The following is a 13622-nucleotide window of genomic DNA, read 5'->3' as shown; positions in this document are numbered from 1 at the left end:
TCTTTGACTAACGAAGCTGAAGAAGATAATCGGCATGGAGGGGGTTCAAGGGTAGCAGAAGGATTAGGGGGAAAATTGTTAGATAATCTTCTGCATCCCTTGTGTGAATGCGCAGCAGATGAAGGTGGCGCCAAAAAGGTCTCCCTGATGTTGCACTGTAGCAGCTACAGGAGCAGGCGACGAACGGCTCACCTACCGCACTGTAGCCACAGCAGGAGCAGGCGCCAGAGTCAGCTCTACTATCACATCTAGTCACTGTAGCAGCATGCAACTATACTAGGACTAGATGGATAGAGTTCAGATTTGTCATCTCCTATACAGGGCTCCGGCCAACGCTGGTGTCTCTGGTGTGTGTGTATGCTCTGTTCTCCCTCACTTCTTCTACCTCTAGCCATAGTGTGTGGTCGGATGACGTTTGTCGTGGTCGGCAAGACTGGTGAGTGGTCGACTCACGTGAGCCGGTGATCAACAAAACTGATAAGTGGTTGACTCATCTGAGCCGATGATCCTATAGGCTAACAACTCTTCTTCAGAGTTCATTTGGAAAAACGCCGCCTCTCCGCGAGTACAATTTTTCATGTGGCTGCTGGCCAAAGGTAGAATTCAGTGTCGGGCTAATCTATTCAAAAAGAAAATCGTGGACAGTCCGATGTGAAATCCGTGGAGCAAATGAGGAGACCTCGACCCATATCATCTTTGAATGTACCCATGCCCTGGCATTCTAGAATAAGCTTGGTCTTCAGTTAACTGATGGAACGTCCGCGAGAGACATTCATCAAATGCCGCCTATCCAACAGGTTCCCAAAATGCAGTACGCCATGTTCTTCAGCTTATGTTACTGGAATCGTTGGAAGAGAAGAAATGGAGTCTATCTTCCGTGGAGAACTCTTCTCTGCGGCACACTCTGGGTGCCTGTTCCTCGGAGGCCAGACTCTGGACAGGAGAGACGACGACGAGACGGAGGCGGCGGCGGAGGAGGCGGCTGGTCCAGGTAGGGGCAAGGGCAAAGAATGGCCATGGCGGTGGCAGGAGAGGGGAGGGGAGAAGGAGGCTGTCACAGACGCAGTAGGATTTGGCCGGAGCTCTGTGGTGGGGCGGTGGGCAGCGGCGGGGTCACGCCTCGCCCTTTGCGCGACCGGTCGTGGGTTAATTGCGTCCGTGAGAATATAGAGGACCATGTTGGCAAAGTGAAACATTAAAGTTTTTCATTTGAAAATGATATTATCCGCGAGTCAAAACATCTCAAGTTTGATTAAAATTCCTGAGAGAATTACAAAATTTATGACATCAAATAGGCATACTATGAAAATATAACTAGTGAAGAATTTAATGATACTTTTTTGATATCATAAATATTATATTTATTATATAAATTTGGTCAAACTTTAGATGCTTTAACTCTCAAAAAATTAGAATAACTTATAATTTAAGACGGGTAGTAGATATAGAAGACCACTTCCAAATCCTAAGTTAAGATGATGTCGCTGAGTGTTTTCACGTAGCTATTTGCGGTTAATTTCTGAATTGAGAGGATCAGGACACCTGCAACACAAGCTGAAAATGTATTAGATCTGTGTCCCTTCATAGTGTAAAGCCAAAATGCCATATTATTTGAATTGGAGGAATTATTTGGCATCACAGTCCCTTCATGGTGTAATTGGATTTTGATGTGTATGATCAATTGTTAAACTATGGATTTTTTTATATTTGCAAGTGATGTGTCCTGGTCACCTGGTAGGTCGAGTGACATTATCAGTGTACTCGCCCCCTCACACATGGTGTGCCCTGATGGCTCAATAAAAAAGGAAATAATGATTGAACATAGTTTAAATTAAGGTGACATCTGAGTGCGCTCTCCATTATTTAGTGCTGCCCGAAATTATTTGACTTATTATCAGCTCGAAATTATTGCAGACCGACAGGCTAAACATTATTGGACATATACAGATGTTTTGTCCTTTAGAGGACAATATCTTTTCTTCCACGTGAAATCCGTTTCTTCCCCATTTTGTTCTTTTGCGGCAACGCATTTTGTTCCACGTGAAGATAACATCGACGACTGGGCTCCTGTAGACTGGACTCGTGGTTTGAGCCGGCCGTGCCTTCGAGGATTTGAACCCGAAACTTACAACACTTCTCTAACCACTATATTGCACATTAACATTTGTACGCTACTTTTTTTACCAACATTTTATTTATAATCTTATTTGGGATATTTTAACTTCTAAATACTTTTAGATGAAAAAATTAAGTACAAGTTGTAAATCTTGTGGAGCTTTACAATTTTGATAAAAGATGTGTCTCCATGCGAGATTGTTTAAAAAATTTAAAAATCTAAATCTCAAAATATGCGAATTTAAAATTTCTTTAAGACACTAAAAAATAAAAAAATTATCATGAAAAAAATTGATTGGGTTGGCCACTACAACTTAGGTGTTAACCATTTGAAAATTCAAGATGGTTGAAAATTTTAATTTTAAATCTCGAAATATAAGAACTTAAAACACATATTGGGATTCTAAAGAATTTCAAATATAAAATGTTTCAACTACAAACTTCTACATTGTATTGATAACTACAACTTTCATAAATACCATTGTCGGGTACCATAAAAAGGGGTCCCCTAAGCAAGAATCAAAAAATCGCTTAGACCTTGTAAATATCGAAGCCAAGAGACAACCACCAGCAAACCCCCACCTTATCCGAGGCCCGGCTGGACCGTCCGGCCCACCTCGAACAATATCCGGGCTCACCCGAAGCGGGCTCGGCCCAGAACGAAACCACGAGGACTCGGACGAGGTACCGGTTTTCCGACTCGCCCGAGGCCCCGCGCCACAAGGCCTCGGACGAGGTACCGGTTTTCCGACTCGCCCGAGGCCCCGCGCCACAAGGCCTCGGACGAGGTACCGATTCTCCGACTCGCCCGAGGCCCCGCGCCACGAGGCCTCGGACGAGCACCCAGTTACCGACTCGCTCGAGGCCGGCTCGGCATCAACACCGTCACCGCCGCCTTGACCGACTTCTCTGATAGGACATCACATCCAACTAACGCGTCCAACCACTCCCGCAACGTCAGCCGAACAACGGCACGATACAGCAGAGTGGCCGACAAGACGGGAGTCACATCGACGCCATGCCGTCCGGGACAGGACAGGACAGGGGTTACCGGTCGCTGTGCTCGGCACTGTGCCCACGGCTGACACTCGTGCTGCACCGTGCTGCCTAACCCCTGCTCCAAGGACAGCACGGCGTGGAAAGTCAAGTCCGGGTCCCTGTAGCCCCGGAATCGACGTACAAGACCAGCTGCTCCCTCCGAGTCTCGGCTATCCGCTTCCAGGCTCCTGTAGCCTCGGGACTCGCATCCGCCAAGCCCCCCACAATGGTTCAGCCTCTGCACCGACTGGGCCTCGGCTCTCTATGTTGTCAGCACTCTGGGACCGGCACGTCATCCGCAGTACGTGGGTGCCCTGCGTTAAGCTGCAGGAGCTCCCACGTCGTGCACAAGGCCAAGCTCCTGTAGCCTCGGAATCAGCGCACCCACGCCGTCGCATCTACCCAGCCTCGGCTCTCCGCGCCGGTCAAACATACAGTGACCAGCACGCCTCCAACAGAAGAAGGCGCTCATGCCACCACAGGAGCTCCCACGTTGCACAGGATCAGGCGTGATCGACGCGTCGCTCCAGTGCACCGAGGACAAGACCGCTCCACCGACCATGCCGCCGTAGTGACGAGCTGCATGGCTCGGACATACCGCCTCTACTCACAAAACGCCACGTAGCAAATACATGTACCGCCCCTGTGCCTCCCTTCGACTATAAAAGGGAGTGACCAGGGCTGCTTCTAGGGGATGAGAGACACACGTGCAAGCAACGCACAACGCTCTGTAACACACACGCTCCCTCACTACAAGAGATCAACATCTCAAGCCACCCACGCCACTCTACGTAGAGACCTGGGACTAGCTCCCTCTCTCGCTCAGCTTGTAAGCCCCTACTACAAGTACCTCGGTGCAAGGAATACAAGATCGCTCTCTCAAACTGGACGTAGGGCACCTATTGCCTGAACTAGTATAAACTTTGTGTCTCTTTGCATCACCATCCAGGATTAGGGGCACGCAGTACACTTTCACTAGTCAGTCGGGAGCCTAGAGTTCATGTCTCTAGGATACGAGTATGATATGGTACTCCTCCCACCCAGAGCCCCATCGACCGACGACGACATCACACACCAGCAGCCCAGGCGCAAGTGGTGCCCGGGCCACTGCTCTCGTCGCGCTCGCCAGGCACGACGCGGGCGGGACCACCCCGACACCGCGCGAGCTCAGGGCAACGCACCACGCTCTGCCAGTATCCCATACTCAGCTGTTGGTACAGAGTCCCTGGCTAAGGACCTGTCTAGCTTAAGCCTAGGCAAGGGAAAGACATCGGTGGCGCGCAGCAATGCCCCATCATCAAGCTCTGCCTCGCCACCTCCAGAGGAGTCGACTCCGGTGGAGCGAAGCCCGGTGATGGCACCATCCCCGTACCCCTTTGGGTTCGGCAATGCCGCCGCCACCTACGCTTCCGCTCACGCAAAGCCCCTAGGACGCCACCAATGTTTTGCCCTCGACCTCATCGCCACAACCTCGACCCACACCCACATTGACTCCTTGGAGGAGGACAAGGCGTGGGCCGGAGTGGACTTCTCCGAGCTTCGCGACCCTAAAGCCATGCGCCGCTTCATGGCCACGAGCGACTACTGCTTCGGCTACTCTGACTCCGATGACGAAGACACTTACGATCCCACTCGTGAGTGCTTCAACGTCGAGCTCGGGATGCCGAGCATGAGCGATGAGGACGAAGGGGTAGGCAATCGCTCCTCGCCCCATGAGGGGGCAGGCGACACCGCACCTCCACGCGTCGAGCCCCTGGCAGGGCGGAACGAGAACCCCGCCCCCGAGGAACTTCGATGTCTAGACCTAGAGCAGCTCCGTGAGCTTCAGGCCAAGGTCGAACAAGACCAACTCCTTCTATAGCAGCTCTGAGACACTCTCGAGCAGGAGCAGCGGGGTCGTGGTGATGGCGGAGCAGCCCGGCGGAGGGCTCACAACGTCAACTACCGCATCAACAACGATGAAGGGGGCGAGCAACCCCCTATATTCATTTGCGCTAGCCAGAACATCATGGCAGCAGCTATGCTACTTCGGACAATGCCCGAGCCCTCTACCTCGGAGGGGCGACGGGTCCATGGTGAGCTCCGAGACCTCCACGAGACCGCCGCAGTACAGCAGGCTAAAAGTTCCGCCTCTCGACAGCGCGGGGGCGCCTCGGAACTACCCATGGCACCACCTTGGTAGGATAGAGAGGCCTCGGTTCGTCCCGAGCCTGCTCGGGCACCAAAAGCCAACAAGGCCCCCTCGGTGCATGACCGCCTCAGCGATCGATGCGAGGCGTAAGGCGACCACGATGTGGTTAGCAGGCGACGGCGCCGCGACAACGATGGGCCTGCCCAAGGCTACCACCCACATCGAGGCGGTCACTATGATAGTGGGGAGGACCGCAGTCCTTCTCCTGGGCCACCTGGCCCTCGAGTCTTCAGCAAGGCCATCCGTGGCGCCCACTTCCCGGCCCAGTTTTGGCAACCGGCCAACCTCTCAAAGTACAGCGACAAGACCAACCCCGAGCTGTGGTTGGCTGATTACCGCCTGGCTTGTCAGCTAGGCAGCGTGGATGATGACCTGCTCATCATCCGCAACCTCCCCTTGTTCCTGTCAGACTCGGCGCGAGCCTGGCTCGAACACCTCCCTCCCTTGCAGATCAACAACTGGCGTGACTTGGTAAAGGTCTTCGTCAGGAATTTCCATGGCACATACATGCACCCCGAGAACTCCTGGGACCTTAAGAGTTGTCGCCAGAGGCCAGACGAGTCTCTCCAAGCAATGCACCAAGTTGCCCAGCATCGGCGACTCGGAAATTGTCTAGGCGTTCCTCTCCGGCACCTCCTACCGAGACCTGGTCTGAGAGTTAGGCCGAAACATACCGACCATGGCGGCCGCGCTCCTCAACATCGCCACCAACTTCGCCTTGGGCGAAGAGGCTGTCGGGGCCATCTTCCCTGACAACGACGCCAAGGGGAAGCGAAGGGACGAGGCCCCTAGGGCCTCGGCCCCCCACCTCCCCAAGAAAAAGAAAAAGGGTCACCAGGGGAAGCAGGAGGTCCTCGAGGCTGATCTAGTCATGGCCGCAGATCGCAAGAATCCCCGAGGCCCCGCCAGAGGCCTTGGGCTCTTCGATGACATGCTTAAGAAGCCCTACCCTTACCACCAGGGCCCGGTGAAGCACACCCTCGAAGAGTGCACCATGCTCCGGTGTTACTACACTAAGCTCGGGCTCCCCAACGACGATGCTGAGAAGAAGGGCGCTGGTGATAGGGATAATGACAAGGACGATGGGTTCCCCGAGGTGCACAACGCCTTCATGATCTTTGGTGGGCCTTCAGCGTGCCTCACGGCGTGTCAACGAAAGAAGGAGCGCCGAGAGGACTTCTTGGTTGAGGTGGCCACTCCCCAGTACCTCGACTGGTCTCAGGAGACAATCACCTTTGATCGGGATGACCACCCCGATTATGTCCCAAACCCCGGGCAATACCCACTCATCATCGACCTGATCATCGGCAACACTCGGCTCACCAAGGTGTTGATGGACGGAGGCAGCGGCCTCAACATCCTCTACGCCAACACCCTAGAGCTCCTAGAGCTCGACCAGTCATGGCTCTAAGGCAATGTCGCGCCCTTCCACGGCATCGTGCTAGGGAAATACACGCGACCCCTCGGGCGCATCGACTTGCCCGTCTGCTTTAGCACTCCCTCCAACTACTACAAGGAGGTCCTCACCTTCGAGGTGGTTGGGTTCAAGGGGACCTATCACGCCATCCTGGGGTGCTCGTGCTACGCCAACTTCATGGCGATCCCCAACTACACCTACCTCAAGCTCAAGATGCTGGGCCCCAACGGCGTCATCACTGTCGAGTCCACGTACAAGCATGCATACAACTGCGACGTCGAATGCATCGAGTACGCCGAGGCTCTCGTGGAGGCCGAGACCCTCATCATCAACCTCGACCGACTTGGTAGCGAGGCACCCGACTCCAAGCGTCGTGCCAGGACTTTCGAGCCCGCAGAGGCCACCAAGCTTGTCCCGGTCGACCCCACCAGCTCCAACGACCGAGCGCTAAGGGTCAGCGCCACCCTCGATAGCAAATAGGAAGCCGTGCTCATCGACTTTCTCCACACGAATGTCGATGTATTCGTGTGGAGTCCCTCGGATATGCCGAGCATACCGAGGGAGGTCGCCGAGCACGCCTTAGACATCAAGGCCGGCTCCAGACCGGTGAAGCAGCGCCTGTGCTGATTCGACGAGGAAAAGCGCAGGGCCATCGGCGAGGAGGTGTAGAAGCTTTTGGTGGCCGGATTCATCAAGGAAGTGTCCTATCCAGAGTGGTTAGCTAATCCTACATTAGTTAAGAAGAAAAATGGGAAGTGGAGGATGTGTGTAGACTACACCAGTTTGAATAAAGCATGTCCAAAAGTTCCATTCCCATTACCTTGAATTGACCAAATCATTGACTCCACTGCGGGATGCGAAACCCTATCTTTCCTTGATGCGTATTCCGGTTACCATCAAATCAAGATGAAAGAATCCAACCAGCTCGTGACTTCCTTCATCACCCCATTCGGCATGTACTGCTATGTGACTATGCCATTCGGCCTCAGAAATGCAGGGGCCACATACCAGCGGTGCATGACCCAGGTCTTTGGCGAGCACATCAGGCAAACCATCAAGGCCTACGTGGACAACATCGTGGTCAAGTCTAGGAAGGCCAGTGATCTCATCGATGACTTGGAGATAGCCTTCAAATGCCTCAAAGAGAAGGGCATCAAGCTCAACCCTGAGAAGTGTGTCTTCGGGGTCCCCCGAGGCATGCTCTTGGGATTCATAGTCCTGGAGCGTGGCATCGAGGCCAACACAGAGAAGGTCTCGGCCGTGACCAACATGGGACCAATCCGAGACCTTAAGGGAGTGCAGAGGGTTATGGGATGCCTTGCGGCCCTGAGCCGCTTCATCTCGTGGCTTGGCGAAAAAGGCTTGCCTCTGTACCGCCTCTTGAGAAAATCCAAACGCTTTTCTTGGACCCCCGAGGCCGAAGAAGCCCTCACCAAGCTCAAGGCACTGCTCACCAATCCTCCCATCCTGGTGCCGCCGACCAAGGGCGAGGCCCTCTTACTCTATGTCACCACAACGACCCAAGTGGTCAGTGCGACCGTAGTGGTCGAGAGGCAGGAAAAGGGGCATGCTCTACCCATCCAATGACCTATTTACTTCATCAGCGAGGTGCTCTCCGAGACTAAGACACGCTACCCCCACATCCAGAAGCTAATCTACACCATAGTCTTGGCTTGACGCAAGCTGCGTCACTACTTCGAGTCCCACCCGGTGACCGTGGTGTTGTCTTTCCCTCTAGGAGAGATAATCCAGAACAGGGAGGCCTCGGGTAGAATAGCCAAGTGGGCCGTCGAACTCATGGGGGAAGCCCTATCTTTTATGCCTTGGAAAGCAATTAAATCCCAGGTCTTGGCTGATTTTGTGGCTGAGTGGACCGACACCCAACTGCCACCTGCTCAAATCCAGGCGAAATACTGGACCATGTACTTTAATGGGTCCCTGATGAAGACCGGGGCAGGCGCGGGTCTGCTCTTCATCTCACCCCTCGGAGTGCACATGCGCTACATGATCCGGCTCCACTTCGCCACCTCCAACAATGCAGCCGAGTATGAAGCCCTCGTCAACGGCTTGCAGATTGCCATCGAACTTGGAGTACGGCATCTCGACATACGGGGCGATTCGCAGCTCGTCGTTGATCAAGTGATGAAGGAGTTGAACTGCCATGACCCCAAAATGGAGGCATACTGTAAGTTGGTACGTCGCCTAGAAGACAAGTTCAACAGCCTCAAACTCAACCATATTGCGCGAAAATTCAACGAGGCCATGGACGAACTAGCAAAGATGGCATCGGCACGGGCCCCGGTCCCCCCGAACATCTTCGCCAGAGACCTCCACAAGCCTTCCATCGACTACACCTCGGCGGTGGAAGAGGGCCCACCAGTCGAGCCCACCACAGGGCTTGAGGCCCCCTCTGTCACCGAGACCACTGCGGCCGAGCCTGAGGCCATGGAAATCAATGCAGAGCCTCCCGAGGCCGACCAGGGCACAGACTGGCGAGTCCCATTCCTTGATTGCCTCATTCAAGGAGAGCTTCCTGTAGACAGGACCGAAGCCCAACGACTTGCGCAACAAGCCAAAACTTACGTCCTTAGCAACGGCGAGTTGTACAGGCGAAGCCCATTTGGCATCCTCCAATGGTGCATTACCATCGAGGCCGGCCAAGCCCTACTTTGGGACTTGCACGCGGGAGCCTGAGGGCACCATGCAGCGCCTCGGACGCTTGTCGGAAATGCCTTCTACCAAGGGTTCTATTGGCCAACGGCGGTTGCTGATGCCACCAAGCTGGTGCGCTCCTACGAGGGATGCCAGTACTATGCGCGGTAGACACACCTCCTAGCCCAAGCCCTCCAAACCATCCCCATTACATGACCATTCGCCGTGTGGGGGTTGGACATGGTTGGGCCTCTATAGAAGGCCCCGGGGGCTATACCCATTTGCTGGTAGCTATTGACAAGTTCTCCAAGTGGATCGAGGCTCGTCCGATCACTCAAATCAAATCCGAGCAAGCGGTGCTGTTTTCATAGATATCATCCATAGGTTCGGGGTTCCAAACACCATCATCACTAACAATGGGACACAATTCACCAGCCACAAGTTCCTGACGTTCTGCGACGACCACCACATCCGTGTGGCCTGGTCAGCCGTAGGACACCCTAGGACAAACGGCCAAGTAGAACGTGTCAACGGCATGATCCTACAGGGTCTCAAGCCAAGAATATACAACCGATTGAAGAAATTTGGCAAGAAATGGCTTCTCGAACTCCCATCGGTCATCTAGAGCCTGAGGAACACTCCGAGCTAAGCCACGAGGTTCACACCATTCTTCCTGGTCTATGGAACTGAGGCCATCCTCCCCACTGACTTGGAGTACGATTCCCCGAGGCTATAGGCCTACAATGAGCAAAGCAACCGCACTGCCTGCGAGGACGCTCTCGACCAACTGGAGGAAGCCCAAGACGTTGCGCTGCTACACTCGGCCAAGTACCAGCAAGCCCTACAATGCTATCAAGCCCGGCACATTCGAAGCTGAGACCTGAAAGTGGGTGACCTGGTGCTAAGACTAAGGCAGGGCAATAAGGGCCGCCACAAGCTGACCCCACCATGGGAAGGGCCGTACATCATCGCCCAAGTGCTAAAACCTGGGACCTACAAGCTAGCCAACGAGAAGGGCGAAATCCTCACCAACACTTGGAACATAGAACAACTATGTCGCTTCTACCCTTAAATTCCCAAGCATTGTATACATTGTTTCTCGAAATACAATAAAGAAGCGTTCTTTAGTTGTTCTAATTTTTTGAGAAACCCCCCGAGCCCATCGATGGGGGATCGGCGTTACGATAATGCTATAAGGGAGACTCGGCTCTACCTCTGCAGAGGTGCCCACCGTGGGGCTCGAACAAGACTCGGCTCTGCCTCTATAGAACCGAGCCTCCCTCAGGGGCTAGAAGGGGGGACCCCCCCCCCAAGTCCCAGACACCGTTTTTTAGTCATTTTTCAAAAAAAAATCTACGCCAAACTCTCTCGCATACTCTAACAAATCGATTATAAAAAACCTAAGGACCGAAAGTCTATCTCAGGGACAAAAGGTTGGCCGAGCCACGAGATGGCCTATGCCTCTGGGCTACGGCAACTCCCTCACCACCTTTTGCCCAAAGGGTAGCTTAGGCTCCGAGGAAGTTTTTTGCAAGAGATATGTTCAAAGACAAGACAGAGGGCAGAGGCTCGAAAATACAATAAAAATGATTAAAAAGCATATACACACAAGTACTTTAAAAGGCCTCGATGGCCACAAGCGTCATGGTACAATGATGTAAGTCCTAATCTATTTACATGGCCCCTTTGGCCCAGGTCAAAACTCAGGGTCGCCAGCGTCGGCGGTCGGCGTAGGAGGAACCACCTCCTCTTCGAACAACCTGGCCAGTGCCGTGCCAGGGGCCTCAGCCGCCTCCACTAGCTTCATGACCTCCTCCTTGGCCTTCTCATCATCCTTAGCCATGACGTAACCATCGCTGATGGCCTTGAGGTTGATGCCGGCGTAGTACGAGGAGACTATGGCCAGGGCACGCTTGACGCCCGTATGCAGCACCCCCCGGAGCTTGACGCCCTGCTCCGCCTCCAGCTGCTTGGCAATGGCCTTGGCAGAGGCTGCCTCTTGTTCGGCCCGGGACCTGAAGGTGTCCCGCTCGCCGGCCACTTGGGTCAACTCCTCCTCCAGCTCCTAGATCCGTGTCACCAAAGGGGTGGCCTGCTCCCGAGCCGTGGCCGCCTCGGCCTTCATGTCAGCACAGCGAAGGCGGAGGTCCTCCACCTCCGTGCTTCGCGCTGACAGAAGCTCATTAGCATTGGTGAGCTGGTCCCAGACGTCCCTCTACCACCGGAGGAACATCGACTTCTCGAGGGACCGGGCCTTGAGCTCCTAGATAGGCAGAACAAACGTCAAGCACTGCAAGAAAACTTAGGAAAAAGATGACATAGCACGAGAAAAGAAAGCGCGTACCTAGGCAACGCCGGGCAGGTTGTCAGCCACGACGGACAACGCTGTCCGCAGCGACCGCTCTGCCAGCTAGAGGAATTGCTTGAGGGAGCCCTAGTGCCCCCTTCGTTCGCATCCTTGAGGGCGAACAGAGGCTCCCCCTCAGGGTCGTCCTGGCTCCGCCACAAGACACACGGGCTATCCCACCCGTGGGGCTCGGGTCATACCCAGACAAGGGCTGAGCTCCCCTCGCCAGAAGTCAGAGCTGGCTGCTCCGCGGTGCTGGCCGCCTCGGTGTTCGCCACCTCCATCACCCAGGAAGTATCATCGGAGGAGATTGAATGAACCTCCACCTCCTGGGCGCTCTTTTGCGACGGCGGCGGGTCTTGGACCGGTGGCGGTACCGAAGCTTGCCTCGCCTCCATCTCCGCATCCTAGGCCACCGGCTCTGCCGCTCCCAAGCCGGCCTCCGCCACCTCAGCCTCAGTGGTCCTGGGAGCTCTGGCCTCCGCCACCTCGGCCTCGGTGGTCCCAAGAGCTCCAGCCTCCGCCACCTCAGCCTCGGTGGTCCTAGAAGCCCCGGCATCTGCCACCTCGGCTTTGGAAGCCCTAGAAGCCCTGGAAGCCCTAGCCTCCACCACCTCAGCCTCAGAGGTCCTAGGGGCCTTGGCCTCGCCCTCGGTGGCCCCGGCCTCATGGGGCAAAGGCGCCTCCTCCCCGCCTACTTTGTGGCTGCCTCGGTAGCCTCTCCTTGGGCGATCGGCTCCTTCGGGTCAGCCCTGGCCGACGCCGCGTGACGCTGCATGGTGGCCTACGCATCCACCACCCATCGGGTGGTGGAGCTGGTGCTCACCTTGAACGCCTTAAGTGGCGCCAGGGCGGACGCTTCCACCTAACGCTTCTGGCTGAAGACAACACTCACGAGGTCAGCATACGACCAAAGAACGAGTGGGAGATGCAGCAAACTCCACTGACAAAACACTTACCTCGAACAGGGAAGCAATAGCTTCCGCACCGTGTCCCTCGTCCTCGGCAATGGCGGTGGCGGCGGTAGTGGCATGGCCCCCGTGTCCACCGGTACCGACCGGCCCTCGCCGGACTCCAACGCCCCCTCGGCCCTCTACAGAGGCGGTTGAGTCGTCCCCGCTATCGCCCGCTCCACCTCCATCGTCGAGCCCATCGGGCTGACGGCGCGCTTCCCCGACGCCCGTGTCTCGGGCGTGTCGGCCTTGGCCCTGGGGCGGGCGACCGCCAGCCTCGAGGTGCCCTCTCCTCCTCCTCCTGGAGATGCCAGGCCGCTCACCGATGCCCTAGGCGCGGTCTCCCTAATGTCACGCCCCTGTTGCCGGCGGCGTTTCTCCAGCTCGTCACGCTCGAGGCTCTTCCTCTTGCGCCTTGCCTCCTCGGCATCCTTCCGCTCCTTGTACACCTCGGCATGTGCCCTGTTCTCCGCTCGCCGCTCTGTGTCCTCGGGAACGGGTGACGGGGAGGCTCGCACATCCCTCATCCCCTGTGGGAACGGCAAATTCAAATAAGGGAACAGATTGAAAACGTAAGGAGCAAGGAGGCCTCGGGGGCCGCAGCGACGCGTGACTCACCAGAGAGATGTACCCCCATGACGGGCGCATCAGGAACGGGGTTAGATCACTGCTCCTCTGCCGCCCCTCCACCGTCTCTCTCACCCGACGCAGAATCTCCTCATCGGAAAGGGCGACAGCGGACAACCGGATGCCATCGATTGGCTCACCCAGTGTCATCTTGAACAGGCATTGCCATCGAGCCATCAGCGGCAGCACCCTCTGGCGGTGGAAGGCCGCCACGACCACAGCCGCCATAAGGTTGCGGCTGCATAGCCTCTCCAGCGCCCTCAGGAGCGGCTGCAACTTGGA

The sequence above is a fragment of the Miscanthus floridulus genome, chromosome 8 (genome assembly GCF_019320115.1).
Source record: "Miscanthus floridulus cultivar M001 chromosome 8, ASM1932011v1, whole genome shotgun sequence".
NCBI classification, from domain to species: domain Eukaryota; kingdom Viridiplantae; phylum Streptophyta; class Magnoliopsida; order Poales; family Poaceae; genus Miscanthus; species Miscanthus floridulus.
Note: the sequence above shows the minus strand (reverse complement) of the source record.